This window comes from Meriones unguiculatus, assembly GCF_030254825.1.
Source record: "Meriones unguiculatus strain TT.TT164.6M chromosome X unlocalized genomic scaffold, Bangor_MerUng_6.1 ChrX_unordered_Scaffold_30, whole genome shotgun sequence".
Classification (NCBI taxonomy): domain Eukaryota; kingdom Metazoa; phylum Chordata; class Mammalia; order Rodentia; family Muridae; genus Meriones; species Meriones unguiculatus.
This window is the reverse complement of record NW_026843706.1, coordinates 8,312,556-8,333,850: the sequence shown is the minus strand read 5'-3', so window position 1 is coordinate 8,333,850 and position 21,295 is coordinate 8,312,556. Positions and strand designations below refer to the sequence as shown.

Here is a 21,295-nt window from a genome sequence, read left to right as displayed (position 1 = left end):
TACAGTAATCTGGGTTGACATCTGTGGTCTCTTAGTGCCTGCACAGTATCTTCACGGGCTCTTCTGGCTTTCATAGCCCCTTTTGAGAAGTCTGTTGTTTTTCTGTTAAGTCTGCATTTATATGTTACTTGGCTTTATTCCCTTGCTGATTTTAATATTTTTCTTTGTTCTGTAGATTTAGTGTTTAGATTATTATGTAGCAAGAGGAATTTCTTTTCTGGTGTAGTGTATTTGGTGTTCTATGGGCCTCTTGTATGTTTAAGGACATTTCTTTCTTAAGGTTGGAAAAGTTTTATTCTATATTCTATGATATTCTCAAAAATATTTTCAGGGCCATGGAGCCTGGAATCTTCTTTTTTGTCGATTTCTAATATTACTAGATTTAGTCTTTTCATAGTACCCTTAATTTTTTGCATGTTTTGTGTCTGAAACTTTTCCTATTTGTTTATTCTTTGAGAGATGTATCAGTTTCTGCTATTGTATCTTCAGCCCCTGAGATTCTCACCTCCATCTCTTGTATTATGTTGGTGATGCTCGACTTTTTGGTTCCTGATCTCTTCTCTAAGTTTTCCAACTCCAGGGTTTTCTCTGTTTGTGTTTTCTTTATTGATTCTAATTCTGTTTTCATGTCTTGCACCAATTTCCTTCATCTGTTTGAATGTGGATTCCTGTCTGTCCATGATAGCCTCTATTTCTTTGTTCATTTCCTCTTTCTGTGCCCCAAATAACTGCATAATTATAGATTTAAGATCATTTTCATGAATTTCAGCTGCAAAAGATTATTCATTGACTTTTGGAGATTCTGGTGAAGCCATGATGTCCTGGTTTTGTTGTCTGTATACATACATCAGCCTCTAGCCATCTGGTTGTCTGTAGCCTTGATTGATTTTTCCTGGAACCAGTACTGCAGCTTCACCCTCAGTATAAGAAGGTTTTTCACTCCACAGATAGTGAGAGTGAGTGCTCAGGGTCCAAGGTGTCAACTGCTGGTATATGGAAGGTATCCACAGAAAGTAGGCTTGGGCTTGTGGCCTAAAGCTGAGGGGATGGATGCCACGTGTTGCTGCTCTTTCCATGAAAGTATCCACACATGGGTGGTTGTCCTAGGGCTGAAGCACTTAAATCAATCCCACTGAAATCAGGGACAAGATAAAATTGTCCATTCTATCATTTTTCTCTTCAGCATAGTACTTGAAGTCCTAGCTAGAGCACTAAGACAAAGAAGATCAAGGGGATAGAAATAGGAAAGGAAGAAGTAAAAGTATTACTATTCACAGATGCTATGATAGTATACATAAGTGACCCCCAACATTCTAGCAGACAACTCCTTCCATTGGTAATCACCTTCAGCTAAGTGGCTATGTAAACAAACAAACAAACATAAAAACAGAAACCCCCCTGTATACAAAAGACAAATGGGCTGAGAACGAAATTAGGGAAGCAGCAGCCTTCACAATAGTCACAAATAACATAAAGTACCTTAATGTGTCTCTACCCAAGCAAGTGAAAGACCTGTGTGAAAAAAAATTCAGGTCTCTGAAGAAAGAAATTTAGGAAGAAATCAAATAATGGAAAAATCTGCCACACTTATGTATTAGTAGAGTTAACATAGTGAAAACGGCCACCCTACCAAAGAAATCTACAGATTCAATGCAATTTCCATCAAAACACCAACTAGAAAAGATCATCCTGATTAAGGTAACCCAGAAGCAGAAAGACACACACGGTATATACTTACTTATAAGTGGATATCAGCCAAACAAAAATACAATAAACATACTAAAATCTATAGTCCTAAAGAAGCTAAACAACAAGGAAGAACCTAGGGAAGAGGCTTAATCCTCATTCAGTAGGTCAAACAGGATAGACATCAGAAGTAGAAGATGGAACAGGACAGGAAACTTCCGCAGGGGGTCTCTGAAAGACTCTACCCATCAGGGTATTGAAGCAGATACTAAGCCTAATAACCGACCTATGGGCAGAGTGCAAGTAATCTTATAGAAGGGGGAGATAGAAAGACCTGGAGGAGACAGGAGCTTTACAAGGAGACCAATGAAGCTAAAAATGCGAGTTTCCTAGTAAAGGGAGCAGGGTCTGTCTCTGACATGGACTCAGTGGTGGTTCTTTGAACATCTCTCCCTGTAAAGGGAGTAGGCCACAGAGAAAGAGGATCCAGAGACTGTCTTGATGAAACATGATAGGCTAGGGACAGATAATAGGGGAGGTGTACCTCCCCTATAGTGGACTAGGGGAGGGACATAAGGGGAATAGATGGGGGAGGATGAGTCAAGGACAAGATGAGGGAGAGGGCTACAACCGAGATACAAAGTGAATAAATTGTAATAAATGATAATAGTATTAAAGAAAAAATAGAAATATTCTAGATTTCAGAATAGAGGTCGGGCTAGATAAGATGATTTCAAGCTAAATATAAATGGTTATCAAGGCAGTCATAATAGCTTATCATCAAGAACTTCTAGTTCTGTGTTCTTTGGGTTATGGACTAAGATTGAACATCTTAACACAGATTTATCACTCAGGGATTCATCACAAACCGAGGCCATGGCAGTCTTAGTAGTGCATGCCTTAAATGACAGTACTCAGGAGGCAGAGCAACCTGATCTCTGTGACTTTAAGGCTCTTGATCTACATAGATTGCCACTTCTAGTAAACAAGGCCCTGCCAAAAAAAAAAAAAAAAAGAAACAAAAATCAGAGGCCACATTAACATAACCCATAAATCTTAAAATCTATTTTAATTATATGTGTGTGTATGGGTGTGATCAGGATGTGTGGGCATGTGTCTGTGTGTACAAGAATGCTGGTTTCCACAGAGATCCGAAGCATCAGATGTCCTTGAAGCTTGAGTCATGCACTGCTCTGAGTTGCCCTTTGTGAGTGCTGGGAATTGAACCCAGGTCCTTTGCAAGAACTGTATTTACTCTTAACCACTGTGCCATCTCTCTACCCCAAACCCAAGAAATTTAAGACAGAAAATTACATGTGTTTTAAGGCCTGTGAATCCAAAATAAGGAAAAAGAAAAGGAACAACCAAGAAATCTTCAGGATAGGAAGACCAAAAAGGGACTGTTACTATGAGACCTCTGAAGCCACCTGCAGAAGCTCATGTCCATGATTGCTGTCTGCTGGGAGATGAGTCAGAGCCTCCACTGCTGCTTAATACACCATCTCAAACAGGAAGATAGACAGTGGAATAATCTGATTTCTCCACTCCTCTGCGCTCCACACTCTCATGAATACCTCAAAATAATCAAGACTACCCGTAACACACAGAAAGAAGATCAGGGAACTATAATCTTTGTGAAGCAGTGTAAAGGTTGATAAGTGGGAGTAAAGGGCATGAGAGCAAGCTGGCATAGTGGGATATTCACTAGTTCTGATTCATGAAGTGAGAAAAGAAGTAAGACAATATTTTTAGAGAGAACACCTAATAACTGGCAGAAAATTCTCTGATGCCATCTTGCTTCTACCATAATGATCAGTACCATTCTGAATAATGACTGCTCTATGCATCAGGGTCACAGAGTGAATACTACATAGAGCAGCATCCCCCAGCTGACCCACAACGAAAACACATCATGTAGTATAAGTGAAAAATAGCATGATATTTCTTTTTTCTTTAAATCACTGAATCTTTTGAGATTTGGGAACTTTTTGCTACTTAGAGTTAACCTAGCCTGATAAGTAAAAGTGAGGCCTCCTCTTATTCTTATTTAGTTGCATCACTAATAAAACTGAAATAAGAAGGAATATAATCTGCATTAACCAGTGGAAGAATGCTGCCTAAATTACCTGCCAAATACAGTTTTAAAGACAGATAACATGCCTTAGAAATAAGTAACTTTCTACACACCATTCTTATATTTGCCATATGTCTTGCTTACTCATCTCATAGTCTTCTTTTAAAAAGTTAACTGTAGGTGGCATAGATGTCTCTATACTTAAAATTTATGTCTTAAGTTTAGGAAGGAAATCCTAAACATTACCTAGAAATTGTGTGTTTTAGATAAGGTTTATGAAATTCCACTTTTGGGAAGCTATAAGGATTTTTTTTCCTGATCCAACAAATATTTGTAAACAAGAAAAAATTAAACATGAGGTCACCAACTATTTTAAATTTCTACATTCTGCTTCTAAATATAATTTTAATTCTGATTAAATTATATGATTATTTTCATGTAATGAGTGTTAAAATTGAAGCATGTTCCTTTATAAAGATCATGTGATAGCTCATATGAAAACTATTTTAACCCTTCTGACAGAGAGATGAACAGTGAGTCAAGTACCAATTAAGCCATGTATTACCTACTCTTCTCCTTTGTGGGACCAAATATCTTATGAACAATTTAAGAAATAAGCACTTATTGTTACTCACAGTTTGTCTGAATATATTTCATCATGTCAGAAAAGGAATGGAGACAGGTGGAACTATGGTGGTGACAGCCAGTGACTAGGAGTCTTCAGCTGCTTACCTTATAAGCAAACAGGAAGCAGAGAAAGAAGAATACTGTTACTCAACAGGTAATTGAATGATTAGATGAATACAAATTAGTGGAAGTTGACAGTGAAGATTAAAAATTGCATGACATTTAAATAGGTAGGATAGGATACAAGACAGACCTACTTGGACAACTAAGGACATGTGGTAAGAACATAAATTTTCCTTGATTATTTTGTTCATCAAAACATGGGTATATATGTTTGTACTGCAACCAAGCCTGTGGTGGCATATCAAAGACATAATGAGAGCTATACATTAAAAACAAATTAGATTGTCTAGGAAGAGAATGGAATGTTCTTTAGGAGAAAACACCTTCAACAGAAACAAAAAAAAAAAAAAAAAAAAGAAAAAAAAGAAAAGGGAGAAAAAAATACCTAAGCTAATGTTCTATCCCAGCAAAATATCCGAAGAAAGTACTTCAAGGAGAGAATGGTCAAGTGTTTATTGTTGCAAAGAAATCGAAGATAAACAATGAATTAAAATTTTGCAATCGATTTGGTAACAAAGTAGTCATGATGATCTCAGCAGGAAGTCTTTCAACTAATGAAGATGAGACTAAAATAATATAGATTAAGAAGCGCGTAGGGCTTTAAAGCAATGAAGAGAATATGAACAAAGCTCAATGGAGAATAAATTTTATGCAACATAAGACTGTCCAACAACAATCATTTCAAAAACAAATTTGAAGACCCATATGAAGTGAAAAGTTTTGGTGTCTTTAAAAACTCAGTATGTTATTGGAAAGATGATTTTGTTTTAATCCCAAATTAAAACAATTAAAAAATTTGGGATAAGGGGCTGATTCAGAATGTCCACAGAAGCAAATTATTTGCCTCATGTTAGCTCTGAGAGGGATGCAGCTGCTGCTTACTAACCCCCCTCCCACTGTTCCTGGTTGCTGTTGATGCAGTTTGACAAGAAGGTGAAGACATATTGAAATAAAGATGGGCGTGCCCCAAGGAATCCAACAACCCTAACCAGCAGGAAGTATCCAAAGAGAACTACAGCTCCTCACTGCCTGAAATTTCTTTTTCTCCTACCTGGTGCTGGAAGGGATTGGGATGGAGAATGGGGGTAGAGGTATTAAGAAACAAAAATAAAAGAGGAGTCTTCCACAGGGGCCTCTGAAAGATTCTACCCATCAGGGTATTGAAGGAAATGCTGAGTCTCATAGCCAAACTTTGGGCAGAGTGCAGGGAACATTAGAGAAGAAAGAGGAGATAGAAAGACCTGGAGGGGACAGGTCCACAAGGAGATAAACAGAGCCAAAAACCTGAGCCCAGGGGAGACTGCAGAGACAGATACTCCAAGGACCATGCATGGAGAGGACCTAGACCCCTGCTCAGAGGAAGCCCATAGGCTGCTCAGTCTCCAAATGGGTTCCCTATTAAGGTGATCAGTGGCTGTCTCTGAAGTGAACTCACTGGCTGGTTCTTTGATCACCTCTCCCTGGGGAGTGCTGCCTTGCCAGGCTGTAGAGGAAGATGATTTGGCCAACCCAGATTAGACCTGATTAAACCTGGCCAGATTCAGATAGAAGGGGAAGTGGTCCAGCCCTATCAGTGGACTAGTGGAGGGGCATAGGAGGAGAAGAGGGAGGGTGAGTGGGACTGGGAGGAGACAAGTAAGGGGATACAGCTGGGCTACAAAGAGAATAAATTTTAATAAATAATGATAAAAAAACAAAAGAAAAACACAAAACAAAAATTATCCTAATAACCATGTGTGCAAATATCACATTAATGGTGTATAAAATCTCACAAAAGTGCAATTAATTAGAATGCCAGTTGATAAGGACAAGACACAAACCATCTTCAGTGTAAAATATGAAGCCCTTTATATTTGTGGTTCTCAAGAAAGAAAGAAAAGAGAAGAGAATGAAAGAAGGAAAGAATAAAGAAGAAAGGAAAGAAAAGACAGAAAAAAGAGAGAGAACAAAAGAAGAGAGGAAGAAAGAAGGAAAGAATAAAGAAGGAAAGAAGGAAGAAAAGAAAGAAAAAGGAAAAAAGAAAAAAGAAAGCTATTCTGCATTTAACTACTTGTTATAAGCAGATGCATAGAGACCTAAGTTTTCATATAAACTTGACTACACGGGTCAGCATAAGACAAAAATTATAATGTATAATTCAGTAAGTCATTATTAAATTTGGTACTGGGCCAATAAGATCACATTGTGGGTTAAAATGATAGATCTGCAAAATCTGCAAGCCTGATCACCTGAAATTTAAGTTCAGTATATTTAACCCATTATAAAACAAAAGAAGTAGCTTCTGAAAGATGTCCTCTAACCTCCACAATAATGCTATCTCTCTTTCTCTCTCTCTCTCTCTCTCTCTCTCTCTCTCTCTCTCTCTCTCACTCACTAAAATAGTAATAAAATCATATTTTAAGTTCGGTCTACAGGGAAAAATGTAATGATTTACCACAACATAAACTTTCTAGAAAAAAAACAACTATATATTTGAGAAAATAAACGTACGTGAGACATTTTCACATTTTAGTTCCAAATGTCTAATGTTTAGTACCTAGAACATCACAAATAATCCAGTGAAAACTCTTGTAGTATTTTCTGGGAATAGACTTTCAGACAAAAAGCCAACTGTGATTGAACTAATTAATAGCTTGATAGTTGCTGATGGAACAGTTAATCATTAAAATTTCAGAGAATTTCATATTAAAAAAAACTTGCATAAGTACAAAATAGAAATCATCACTCAAGTGAAAACTCAGTAAACAGTAATGCACATAATCCCAAGTGTGTCTCTCTATATGTACACGTGTAGTTAAGGGCAGGAAGGGAAATAGACATTATTATTTTTGCTGTTGTTGTTGTTGCTGCTGCTGCTATTTTCTCCAAATGTGCTGCATTAATGGATGATCTTCAAATATTTCTTAAAAGTTTACATTTCACCAATGTTATACTTCCCATCTTCTTTTTAAACTTAATTTATTTTCTTATTTATTAAAATTTATTTACTTTGTATCCTCTCTACAGCCCTTTCCCTCATCTCCTCCCAATCCCACCCACCCTCCCGCTTCTCCCCTCCATGCCATTTCCCTAGACCTCTGATAGGGGAGGCCTTCCCCTTCTTTCTGATCCTAGCTTATCAGGTATCATCAAGGCTGGCTGCATCATCTTCCTCTATGGTCTGGCAAGGCTGCTCCCCTCAGCAGGAGGTGATTCAAGAGACAGATACTGAGGACATGTCAGAGACAGCCCCTGATCCCCTAACTAAGGACCCACTTGGAAACTGAGCAGCCAATGGGCTTCCTTTGAACAGGAGTTCTAGGTCTTCTCAATGCTAGGTCCCTGTTTGGAGTATCAGTCTCTGCAGACCCCCTGGGCCCAGGTATTTTGGCTCTGTTGTTCTCCTTGTGGAGTTCCTGTCCCCTCCATGTCTTTCAGTCTCCTTCTTCCATAAAGATTGTGGCACTCTGCCCAAACTTTGGCAACAAGTCTCAGTATCTCCTTCTATACCCTGGTGGGTAGAGTCTTTCAGTAGTCCTCTGTGGAAGGCTCCTGTCCTGTTCCTTGTCTTCTACTTCCGATATCAATCCTGTTTATACGAAGTAAGCTCGCATAAATAGAAGGTGCCTTAATTCAAGATGGTAATTAGCATGCTATGGTGCCAAGTATCGCTTAGAAATTTGCGAAAGATTTTCATAGCACAAAGAAAAACAGTCAAAGTTTCACTATGTTTTATGAGAACAGTGCATTGTCATACATACATATACAATATACATCCTAGTTTATAGGCAGGAAATTCTTTTAGAGTCTAAAAAAGATTGGTATTAAGATTCTCAAATATAACTTGATTGTATAGCAATGATAATAATTAAAACTACAAGTAATAAGTCTCATTTTTAAAATATTTGGAAGAAATTTGAGTTTTCACACAGTAGTAAATAGAATATTAAAAATAATTTTAAATACCTTTTTTTAATAGCTATTTAAGAATGGGGACAGGAAACCGTTTTTCATTCTCTTGTTCATGTCTATTTTTAGGGGCATCAGGGATTAAACCGAGCATGAATGCTTGCTACTGAAGAGCTCTACAACTACAGTCTTCATCATTTTTAAATATTTATTAAAAATATTTGTATTGTTCTAGTTTCCTAGACCAATTTTGTATTCCTTCTGTACACAAGGCAGGCCTTGACATTGAAATATACCTGCCTCTCCTTCCCCAGTAGCTGAGATTACAGAGCAGTGATACCAGGCATGACATATTAATACCTATTCTTCATCTTAACTTAAAGGTTTTCAGATTGACTATTTTCTGTGTGACTCTAAACAAGTGTGATGCAATTTATTTCATATATATATATATATATGTATATATATATGACATTCATAAGTAAAGGTTCCTACCTTTTGCTAATAGCAGTGTATATAATGATACTTTAATTACATACTTTAATAAAACAGATCATGGGTTGAGTATGGTTTACATCATAGCTTTATTAACTATTCTTTCACCATAGACCCGACTGCAAAGAATTCATATACTCAATCTTTCTAAGGTTGTCCAATGAATAAAAATCCCCAGAAATTTCAGGTTTTGGAGTGCTTTCACAGATGCTTACAGTGTTGCAGATGTAGTATTTAATGGGTGATTCAATGTTGAAGAATTAGGGACTAGAGAATTGGCTCTAGTGGTTAAGAGCACTTGTGGAAAAACCACATGAAACTGAGTTTGGATCTCAATATGCATGTAACAAATTGGGTATGAACTCATGAGATAAGAGGATAGCTGAGACTTTCTGGTGACCAAGACTGTTGAAAAAAAAAAATGTGGCTCCAGGTTCAGGAGAGACTCTGGCTTAAAAGAATAAGGTAAAGTGTTCATGGAAGATATTTTTCAATGCTTTATGACTTCTACAAGCATACACAGGTAGATCCACATATGCACATGTGTGCAGGTGTATATAAATGTGTATATACATGTATGCATGTGTACACAGAACATGTATATATAGATACACACACACACACACACACACACACACACACATACACACACTTTATACCTTTAAAGACCAACCAAACAAATATATGGATTCATAGAAAAAAGCTGCTCTTTCAAAATCTGCTCAAATTAATTAATTTATTGGTACTGTAAAAATGTGTTTTAACATTTTGGAGCTCTTTAAAGTTCTGTTTCCATATTTTTATGTGATACACCTGATTCACAAACTTAAGAGAAAAATAAAATTTAAAAGCACATTGCACATTTTAATGTCAAGTTAAATAAATATGTAATATTGTAACATGGTAGATGCTATTAAAAATAATTTTCTGCAAAGGATATATTGTCTCTGCAATTACATATCTTATGAAACTACTGGTGGGCTGACAAAATAAAGCATCAGTGACTGACTGTGATAAACTTTTTGCTGTCTTTAAATCTTTTTATTATTATTATTAATTACACTTTATTCATTTTGTATCCCCCCATAAGCCCCTCCCTCCTCCCCTCCCGATCCCACCCTTCCTCCCCTTTCTGCATGCATGCCCCTCCCAAGTCCACTGATAGGGGAGGTCTTCCTCTCCTTCTTTCTGATCTTAGACTATCAGTTCTCATCAGGAGTGGCTGCATTGTCATCTTCTGTGGCCTGGTAAGGCTGTTCCCCCCTCAGGGGGAGGTGATCAAAGAGCAGGCCAATCAGACTATGTCAGAGGCAGTCCCTCTTCCCATTACTATGTAACCCACTTGGACACTCAGCTGCCATGGACTACATCTGTGCAGGTGTACTAGATTATCTCTATGAATAGTCCTTGGTTGGAGTATGAGTCTCTGGGAAGTTCCCTGTGTTCAAATCTTCTTGTTCTGTTGCTGTCCTTGTGGAGTTCCTGTCCTCTCCAGCTCTTGCTATTTCCCGCTTCTTTCATAAAATTCCATTCACTCTGCCTGACAGTTGGCCATCAGGCTCAGCATCTGCTTTGATAGTCTGCAGGGCAGAGGCTTTCAGAGGCCCTCTGTGGCAGGTTCCTAGGTTGTTTCCTATTTTCTTCTTCTGGTTTTCAGAGGCCCTCTGTAGCAGGTTTCTAGGTTGTTTCCTGTTTTCTTCTTCTTCTGATGTCTATCCTCTTTGCCTTTCAGGATGGGGATTGACTGTTTTAGTTAGGGTCCTCTCTTTTGCTTAATTTGTTTAGATATACAGATTTTAGTGGGTTTATCAACTATGTTGTATGTTTATATGAGTGAGTATATACCGTGTGTGTCTTTTTGCTTCTGGGACAACTCACTCTGTCTGTAAATCTTATATATGGTAAAAGTTTAATAAAATATCATGTTTTCAAATACACAAAGTGTATTTACACATAAATGTAAAAATTTTAAATTTGGACATGAACTTAAATAAATTAAATTTCCTTTTGACAAGAAGTAAATTTGAAATTTAGCAGATTTGTTTACATAAATAATTTTTCATAGTGCTCTTATTGTTCTATATAGTCAGAAGATATTAATACTTTTGGAATATTTGGAGAATCATGAAAGGATGAAAACTGAAAAAGTTGTGTGGTATTTGTAGATGCTAGAGTAATACATATAAAAAGTGTAAAATGTTATTTGTCTTTCTAAAGTAAAAACTTATGATGGCAAAAATATTATAAGTTGACTTCAACAAATGTCATATTTGATTTTATCATCTAAAGGTAAAGAAACTTGAAAATAAATAACTAAAATCTTTCAAAGACTACCAATAATTACCTTAAAGTCCCACAAATAAAATTATTTCCTCACTGACCTTGTTAATAGTTGAGTATTTGGGATACCAACCTTAGTTTATTAAAAACTTAACAAAAAACAAAACAAAACAAAACAAAAAAAACCTGTGGAAGCTTAAATATTTTGACTGCATAAAAAAACTATAAAATAACTAAAATGTGTGTTCAATGCTCAATAATTACCCCCAAAATAATATAAGCCAGGCATGATGTTTGCTCACTCTTGTAACTCCAAGATTCAGAAGCAAAAAGACCATATGCTCAAGTCAAACCTGGGCTACATAGCAAGTTTAAAGCCAGAATGGTTTACACAGTAAGATCATATACCAAAATATAAGATAATAATGAAAACGATAAGTTCATAATAATCTCACATTTGTAAACTGGTCTTCAAATATATATGTAGAATTAACAGCCTTTATACTGATTATTTGGCTTCTAATGAATTAAGACATGTATAAAAATAAATCACCTTTTTTTCTGGATAGACTAGAAAATATGATGGAAGTGTTGAAGAGATGGAGCAATGGTAAAGAGTACTTTTCTGTTCTTGTGGAATACTCAGGCTTGGTTTTTAGCACACACATAACAGCTGGCTCACAACCATCTATAATTCCAGGTCCAGGTAATCTTATGCACTCTCCTGAATGCCATAGGTACCAAATATGCATGTTGTTCACACATGTAAGCAATGCACTCAGACACATAAAATAAATTAATTTAGTTTTAAAAGAAATCAACATAGGATGTTTTAGAATTCAATTTGGTTTAAAATATATTAAAATAGGTCGAATTGTGACAAAGTAAAAACAAATAAAAATTTTATAGTATTTTGTAAGATATATTTAGAGGAAACAGTGTCTTTTGAAATAGAGGCTTGAAAGAAGTTTAACTTGATGAATAATAGTCATAAGCCAACTTATATGTATCAAAATATCCTTTAATCATGTAACTAAACTTCAAGATGGTAAAGAAAATGTCTTTAACCTATTTAATCACTTAGTGATTAAAATGTTGCCCATACTAAATTTTAATTAAAGTTATGTGGAATTCACATCTGAGAAACTCATTTTATATACAAAATTACCACTTCTCTCTAGGTTTTAATTTCCCATCCAAGAAGGGTAACATTAAGATGAAATAATGTTTGGAAAAGTAGTAGTAAATGTCGCAAGTATAACATATCCCTTTCCATGAGTTAAATTATTGTCAAAATATTACAACACATTCCAGAGAAAGTTGTTTATTTTATTTCCCTTAAAGAAAGAATTAGCAAGCTGTATTAGACAGAATTAATTAGACAGGTATAACCACATACCTTGTACATGTGGTCATGTTGCCTTACATGAATAACAAAACAGAGTTGGTAGATGAGATTAAATCATGGATCAATCATTGTGCATTATCTGTGGATTGCACAAGGACTCTTATAAGTAAAAGAAGAAAGTAGGAAACTCTGAGTCATGAGAACCATGACATAATACAAGTGTAATAATGCAACTGCTGGGTTTAGAGCCAGAAGGGGCTCAGCACCCAAAAATCTTCCTGATGATGAAAACATGGGAAGAAATATATTATGCTGTTAAGCCTACAAAGAAATATGCAACTCCATTAATCTTGACTTTAGGTCAGTGTGACCAGAATTATTACCACCATGATGTAAAACTAATAAAGTTGTATTGTTTGAAGTAGTGAATCCATGACAATTTGTTACAGAAAAGTAATATTAATGCCATGGAAAATTCTATAGCTGGATTCTCGCCCTGGACTCTAGACTGATTTTAAATGACTATTTTTATTTTTCAAAGAAGGAAGTAAAACTAATGTAATGCTAAAACAGGAACTTAGAAGTTTCTTTTGTGAAACAGAATTGACTTCTCACCTGGGTCAAAAGACCTGAGCTTAGACAACCACAAGTCAGTGATGGGAAAGAATCACAGATTAACAAGAAATACTTAATCATCCATATATTCTGCTCTCTACTTAAGCCTCACCCTAGTGTAGTATTTTAAAATAGACCTGGGCATTACTGGACTCCTTTATTTGTTCTTCTTCCCAGTGTAGCCACTCTGAAGAAATTTATTTCTTCTGGATCACCTAATTCTGATCTCTTTAATTAGCAAATAACTGATGGATGGCCAGGCCTAGCTTGTGGAGTTTGCATTAGAAACCCAGGACTTTATGATAAATTTTCTGTTAATACACTCTGTGGTCTCCTCCTTATCAAAACTATCATACTTAAATTGGCCTTTTTTTTCATTCTTAGGTTTCATCATCCCTACCTCTTGCCCTTTTGGATCAAGAGAAGTTATTTTTCTTTGCTTATATATCATGATTCAGGAAGAAGATAATTCCTTATACTGGGAGAAACTACTGAGAGATAATGAGGCCCACTTACTGTAACAAGCTATGTCAGTTTCCTTACTTCACTGGCACTAAGTAGGTAACTTCTCTTGCGCACTCCAATTTTCTCTGAGTTCTATTTTCCAAGTTTCAAAATACACCGGCAGAAGTCATGTAGGAATTCAACATGAACTCAAGGTCTCTAAAAAATAGCAGCTGCACACGTGGGTGATTCCTACCCTGCAGCCTTAGACCACCCGCCCACACAAAACCACTATCTGTGGATACTTTTCTGGGACCTGCAGCAGTAGTTTGATCAGCTCTGATCCCAAAACCTTAACTCATCCAACGTCCAAGCCCACTTTTTTGTGGATATCTTCCTGGGACCAGCAACTGGAGGCTCAGACCCTGGGTGCTCACTTTCAATGAGCACCTGTACTCAGAGTGAATACCTTCCTGTACTGAGGGTGAGGCTCCAAACCTGGGCACCCACTCTCACCATCCTGTGGACAACGTTCTGGTCTCAGTAGTAAGTAGCACTCACTCTCACCACTCTAAGGAGGGAATACATTCTGGTACTATTGGGGAGGCTCGGCTCCATTCTGCCTCCTCCCCACCTTGCCTGACTCACTTGGGTCAGACTCACCCAGCACAGCACAGTGAACATAGAGGAGCTGAGCTAAGCTTGGGACACAGGTTCCAACCCCAACTATCATAAGGAAGCCTGTGGGGCACTGGAGCAGCTCTAGGCACAGAGATTTATCTGCTAGCACACCAGCAACATGGCTCAGATAAGCCAGAAACAGCAAGAGAACCCAGCACAGAGAACCCAGCAGAGCTGAGCTAGGCACCTGATCCAAGTTCCATTTTCCTCCTCCCCAAGGAGGACAGTGGAGCATTGGAACAGCTCTAGACTTGGAGATCTTTCTGCGTGCTCCTCAGCAGCCTAGCCCACCTGGGTCTGAAACAATGAGGCCAGCACAGCCAGTGAAACCAGCAGAGCTGAGCCAGGCAAGGGACCCAAATACCATCCTCTACCACCTTAACGAAGCTTGTCAGACACTAGAGCAGTTCTTGACTCAGAGATCTTTCCATCTGTGCCCCAGCTACCTGAAATACCTGGGTTACAAAATGTGAGCCAGCAGAGACAGTGAATGCAGGGGATACCAGTTGAAAATCCAGAGACAGGTGGATCCACTCTGTAGAATAAGCTCTAAGAATAATCATTCAAGGCTACAGGAATCCAGATGGCTAGAGGCCAGTTTAAGAAGACAGAAAACAAAAACCAGGACATCATGGCTTCACCAGAATCTCCGAAAAACAATGGATATTCGAAGCTGAAAAACACGAAAATGATTTTAAATCTATAATAATGCAGTCATTCGAGACATATAAAGAAGAACCAAACAAAAATAGAAGCACATGAAGAGGAAATTAAAAAAAAATAAAATAAAGCAATCATGGACAGACAAGAATCCACATTCATGCAGATGAAGGAAATAAAGAAAACAAAAGCAGAGAAAACCCTGGAGTTGTAGAACATAGAGAAGATATCAGAAACCAAAAAGGGAAGCATCACCAACAGAATACAAGAAATGGAGGAGAGACTCTCAGGCGCTAAAGGTATAATAGCAGAAATCAATAGAACTCTCAAAAACAAAAAAATACAATCAGAAATTTTTCACGAAATCAAAAAACCCCATGAAAGACAAATACCTAAGAATTCTAGGAATAGACAAAAAAGAAGATTCCTGGCTCCGTGGTTCAGAAAATATTTTTGAGAAAATCATAGAAGAAAATTTCCCCAACCTTAAGAAAGAGATGCCCTTAAACAGACAAGAAGCCTACAGAACAAAAAATAGACTAGACAAGAAAAGAAACCCCTCCCACCACATAATTACCAAAACATTAAATCTACAGAACACAGAAAAAATATTAAAACTGGTAAGGGAAAAATTCAAAGTAACATAGAAAGACAGACCTATCAGAATCGTACCAGACTTCTCAACAGAGACTATGAAAGCCAGAAGGGCCTGGGTGAATATCATGCAGACACTAAGAGAACAAGATGCCAACACAGCTTAATATAGCCAGCAAAACTTTACATCAACACAGATAGAGAAAACGAAATATTCCATGACATAATTAAATTTAAACAAGATATACAAAGCAAACCAGCCCTACAGAAGATACTATAAGGAAAACTCCAACTCAGTGCGATCAACAACAGCCAAGACAATACAGGATAAAGACACCATCACAACAACAACACAAACCAAAAGAAAAAAAATTAGCACGAACTCTACAATAAAGGGAAATAACAATCATTGGTCACTAATATCTATTAACATCAATGGTCTCAACTTTCCAATAAAAAGATGAAGAGAAACAGATTGCTTGCTGAAAGAGAAACCAACATTCGACTGCAAAGATAGACACTGTCACAGTGTAAAGGGCTATAAAAAGGTTTTCCAAGCAAAGAAACCCAAGAAGCAAGCTGGAGTAGCCATCCAAATATCTAATAAAATAGATTTTCAAATAAAATTAATCAAAAGAGATAGAGAGGGACACTGCATTCTCATTAAAGGAAAAATCCACCAGGAGGATATCACAATTCTGAACATCTATGCACCAAACCCAAGGGCTCCCTCCTGCATTTGTCAAAGAAAAATTATTAAAGTTTCAAACACACATCACTCCCAAAACCTTAATAGTGGGAAAATTCAACCCTACTCTCACCAAGGGACAGATCATTGAGACAGAAGCTAAACAGAGAAATAATAACAGAGATCTTAAATTGAACAGACCTAATAGATGTCTACAGAACTTTTTACCCAAACTCAAAAGAGTATACCTTCTTCTCAGCACCTCATGGAACCTTCTACAAAATTGAACATGTAGTCTGGCATGAAGCAAGCCTCAATAGATAAGAGAAAATTGAAATAATTTGTTGTATCATAACACCATGGTCCGAAAATAGACCTCAAAGATAACAGAAATAACCAAAAGCCTGCACAGACATGAAAACTGAACAACTCTGTTCTCAATGACAACTGGGTCAAGAAATAAAAAAGAAGTTAAAGACTTCCAAGAATTCATTGAAAATGAAGGTGCAACTTTCCCTAACTTATGGGACACAATGAAACCAGTGCTAAGAGGAATATTCACAGCAGTAGTTGGCTTCATAAATACAATTGAGGCATCTCATACAAGCAAACTAATGGCACACCTGAAAGAGCTAGAAAAAAAAGAGAGAGAAAAGCAAACACACCCAAGAAGAGTAAAAGGCTAGAAATAATCAAACTTAAGCCTGAAATAAATAAATAATAAATTAGAAACAGAGAGAACAATTTAAAGAATCAATGAACCCAAGAGCTGGTTCTTTGAGAAAATCAACAAGGTAAACAAACCATTAGACAAACTAACCAAAAGGCAGAGAGACACTGTCCAAATCAACAAAAACAAAAATGAAAGAAAAGGGGTACATAATGACAAACACTGAGGAAATCCAAACAATCATTAGGTCTTACTTCAAAAGCCTATACACCACAAAATTTGAAAATCTAAATGAAATGGACAGTTTTCTTGACAGATTCCACTTACCAAAACTAAATCAAGATCAGGTAAATAGACTGAATAGGAAGATACCTCCCAAGGAAATAGAAGTTGTCATCAAAAGTCTCCCATTCAAAAAAGGCCAGGGACAGATGGTTTCAGCGCAGAATTCTACCAGACCTTCAAAGAAGAGCTAACACCAATACTCTCCAAACTATTCCACAAAATAGAAACAAAAGGAACACTAAAAAAGAACTCATTCTATGAAGCCACAGTCACCTTGTTACCTAAACCTCACAAAGACCCAACAAAGAAAGAGAATTTCAGGCCAATCTCCCTTATGAACATTGAGACAAAAATACCCAACAAAATACTTACAAAGCAAATACAAAAACACATGAAAGATATCAACCATTATGACCAAGTAGGCTTCATCCCAAGTAGGCAGGGGTGGTTCAATGTACTGAAATCCATAATCCACCATATAAACAAACTGAAAGGAAAAAAAACAAAACAAAACAAAACAAAACAAAAAAAACAAACAAACATGATCCTATCCTTAGATGCCTAAAACACATTTGATAAAATTCAACACCAATTTATGTTTAAAGTTTTGAAGAGATCAAGGATAAAAGGCACATACCTATGCATATTAAGTGCAATATAGCACAAGCCTATAGCCAACATCAAACAAAATGGAGAGAAACTTAAATAGATCCCAGTGAAATCAGGGACAAGACAAGGCTGACCACTTCGTCCTTATCTCTGGTGTGACTCTAACCAAGCAAGGGAAAACCTGTATGAAATAAAATTCAAGTCTCTAAAGAAATAAACTAAAGAAGATATAAGAATATGGAAAGATCTCCCATGCTCATGGATTAGTAAGGTTAATATGGTGAAAAGGGCCATCCTACCAAAAGCAATCTAGAGATTGAATGCAATTCCCAACAAAATACCAACAAAAATTTTTACAGACATTGAAAGAATAATTCTCAATATCATATGGAAAAGCAAACAAACAACTCTAGTAGATAAAACAATCTTCTACAATAAAAGATCTTCTGGAGGTATATCCATTCCTGACCTCAAGCTATACAATAGAGCAATAATACAAACTGCATTGTACTGCCACAGAAACAGACTGCTGGGTGCATTAAATTGAATAGAGGATACATAAATAAACCCACACACCTATTGATACTATATTTTTTACAAAGAAACCAAAAACATAAAGTAAAAAAATATAGCATTTTCCACAAATTGTGTTGGTCTAATTGGATGTCCACATGGAGAAAAATGGCAATAGACTCATATTTTTCACCCTATTAGTCCAAGTAGACTGCAAGATAAAACCAGTCACACTAAATCTGTTAGAAGAAAAAGTGGGGAAAAGCCTTGACCTCATTGACACAGGAGACAACTTCCCTAACACAACACTCACAGCACAGATTCTAAGATCAACAATCAATAAAATGGGACCTCGTGAAACTGAAAAGCTTCTGTAATGCAAAGGACACTGTCATCAAAACAAAACAACAGCCTACAGACTGGAAAAAGATCTTCATCAACCCTACATCTGACTAGGGCTAATAATATCCAAAATATATAAAGAACTCAAGAAGTTAAACACCAACAACCAAGTATTCTAATTAAAAAAAATGGTGTACAGAACTAAACAGAATTCTCAATTGAGGAATATATAATGGCAGAGAAACACTTAAAGAAATGCTCATGTCCTTAGTCATCTGAAAATTACAAATCAAAATAACCCTGAAATTCCATCTCACACCCAACAGATTGACTGAGATCAAAAACTCAAGTGACAATACATGCTGGAGAATATGTGGAGAAAGGGGAACCCTCCTCCATTGCTGGTGGGAATGTAAATTTGTACAACCACTTTGGAAATCAGTCTGGTATTTTCTCAGACAATTAGGAATAATGCTTCCTCAAGATTCAGCTATACCACTCCAAAGCATATATCAAAAACATGCTCAAATATACAACAAGGACATTTGCTCAACCATGTTTGTAGAAGCTTTATTCATAATAGCCCAAATCTGGACACAACTATGATGTACCTCAATGGAGGAATGGATACAGAAATTGTGGCACATTTACACAATGGATTATTACTTAGCAATTAAAAGCTAGGAAATCATGAAATTTGCTGGCAAATTGTGGGAAATAGACAAGATCATCCCGAGTGAGGTATCCCAGAAGCAGAAAGACACACATGGTATATACTCACTTATAATAAATATTAGCCATACAATATAGGATAAAAATACTAAAATCTATACTGTTAATGAAGCTAAACAATAAGCAGGACCCTATGGAAGGGGCTGATTTGTCCTCAGAAGGGCAAACAGGATAGATTTTGGGAGTAGGGGAAGACAAGGAACAGGATAGAAGCCTTCTACGGGTCCTCTCTTATAGACTCTACCCATCAGGACATAGAAGGACATACTGAGATTCATGGCCAAAATTTGGTCAGAGTGCAGGAAAACTTTTCAGAGAAGATGTAGATAGAAAGACCTGGAGGGAACAGGAACTCCACAAGGAGATCGTCAGAGCCAAAAAACCTGGGTCTGTGGGGCCTGCAGAAACCAAGGACCATGCATGGAGAGGACCTCAACATGGAGAGGACATCCTCCTCAGAGGAACCTCATAGGTGCTCACTTTCCAAGTGGGTCCCTAGTAAGGCAATAAGGGATGCCTCTGACAAGAACTCAGTGGCCAGCTCTTTGATCACCTCCTCCTGGAAGGTGCAGCTTGGTCATTCCTCTGAGGAATATGATGCAGCCATCCATCCTTGATGAGACCTGGTAGGGGAGGGACATACTGATGAGGAGTCCTAACAGTGGACTAGGGAAAGGGGTATAGCAGGGAAAAAGGGAGGGTGGGTGAGACTAAGAGGAGATGAAAGAGGGTGCTTCAGCTGGGAGACAAAGTGAATAAACTGCAATAAACAAACAAATAATTTAAAAAGAATAGTTTTTTCGGCAATTATATGTAAAAATCTCATCAGCATGATTCTTGCAGATTGGTTCAGCTCTGAGATTTTTAAAATTAATGGTATTTGTTATCGCTAATTATAAATGAATAAGTGCACAAGAGTCTGCACTTTTTCTAGATAAGATAACTGGCACATTCAAACTTGAACCAAAGCATCATCTGAACCACATAAAACAACAGCCAACAACTAAAGTTTATTTATATTTTCTTTAAATTTTAATTATATTTTTAGTTCAATGTAAAATTCCAGGAATTCTTTGGCTTGAAGGTTTATGTTTCAAATCTGTGAACATTCAATATTGTAGCAATTGTATGATCCTTGATTTGAAGGTATTTTAAAATAAAAATTGTTGGAATCTGATGAAAGAAGTGGGAAATAGTAAGATATGGAGAGGACAGGAGCTCCACAAGGAGAGCAACAGAACCAGAAAATTTGAACACAGAGGTCTTCCCAGAGACTCATACTCCAACCAAATACCAGGCATGGAAATAGCCTAGAACCCCTGCACAGATGTAGCCCACGGCAGTTCAGTGTCCAAGTGGGTTCCATAGTAATAGGAAGAGGGACTGCCTCTGACATAAACCAATTGGCTTGCTCTTTGATCAACTCCCCCTGAGGGGGGAGCAGCCTTACCAGGCCACAGAAGATGACAATACAGCCAATCCTGATGAAATTTAATAGACTAAGATCAGAAGGAAGGAGAAGGGGACCTCCCCTATCAGTGGACTTGGGGAGGGCATGCGTGGAGAAGGGGGAGGGAAGGTGAGATTGGGAGGGGAGGAGAGAAGGGTTTATGGGGGGATACAAAGTGAATAAAGAGTAACTAATAAATGTTTAAAAAATTGTGAAGGTTTTAATTTTAAAATTTAAGGATACACTACATTACCATACAAATATTCATCTCATTTGAAAATCATATGGTTAAGATAAATCAACAATTCCACTCCAAGATATGTATGTCACAGAAATGAAACCAAGCATTCAGTTACCACCAGATTAATGTTCAAAATAGCACTATACGCAACTGGCAAACGTAAAAACCCATCAAAAAGTGAGTGAATAAACAAAATGGTATAGCAATATAATGTAACATTATTCAGCAATAAAATAAAGACATACTGATA

General features: G+C 37.0%; 1 protein-coding gene across 4 annotated transcripts in view; it reads right to left on the bottom strand.

Moving 5' to 3' along the window:
- Il1rapl1 (interleukin 1 receptor accessory protein like 1) overlaps positions 1-21,295 on the bottom strand; it is a 1,800,273-nt gene that overhangs the window by 1,676,627 nt on the left and 102,351 nt on the right. For 2 of the 4 annotated variants that reach the window (XM_060376664.1, XM_060376665.1), the window contains exon 2: positions 4,396-4,492. The exons of the other annotated variants lie outside the window; for them this stretch is intronic. The gene's annotated coding sequence lies outside the window, so the exon portion shown is untranslated. The remainder of the gene's footprint in view (positions 1-4,395; positions 4,493-21,295) is intronic. 4 annotated transcript variants of the gene reach the window in all.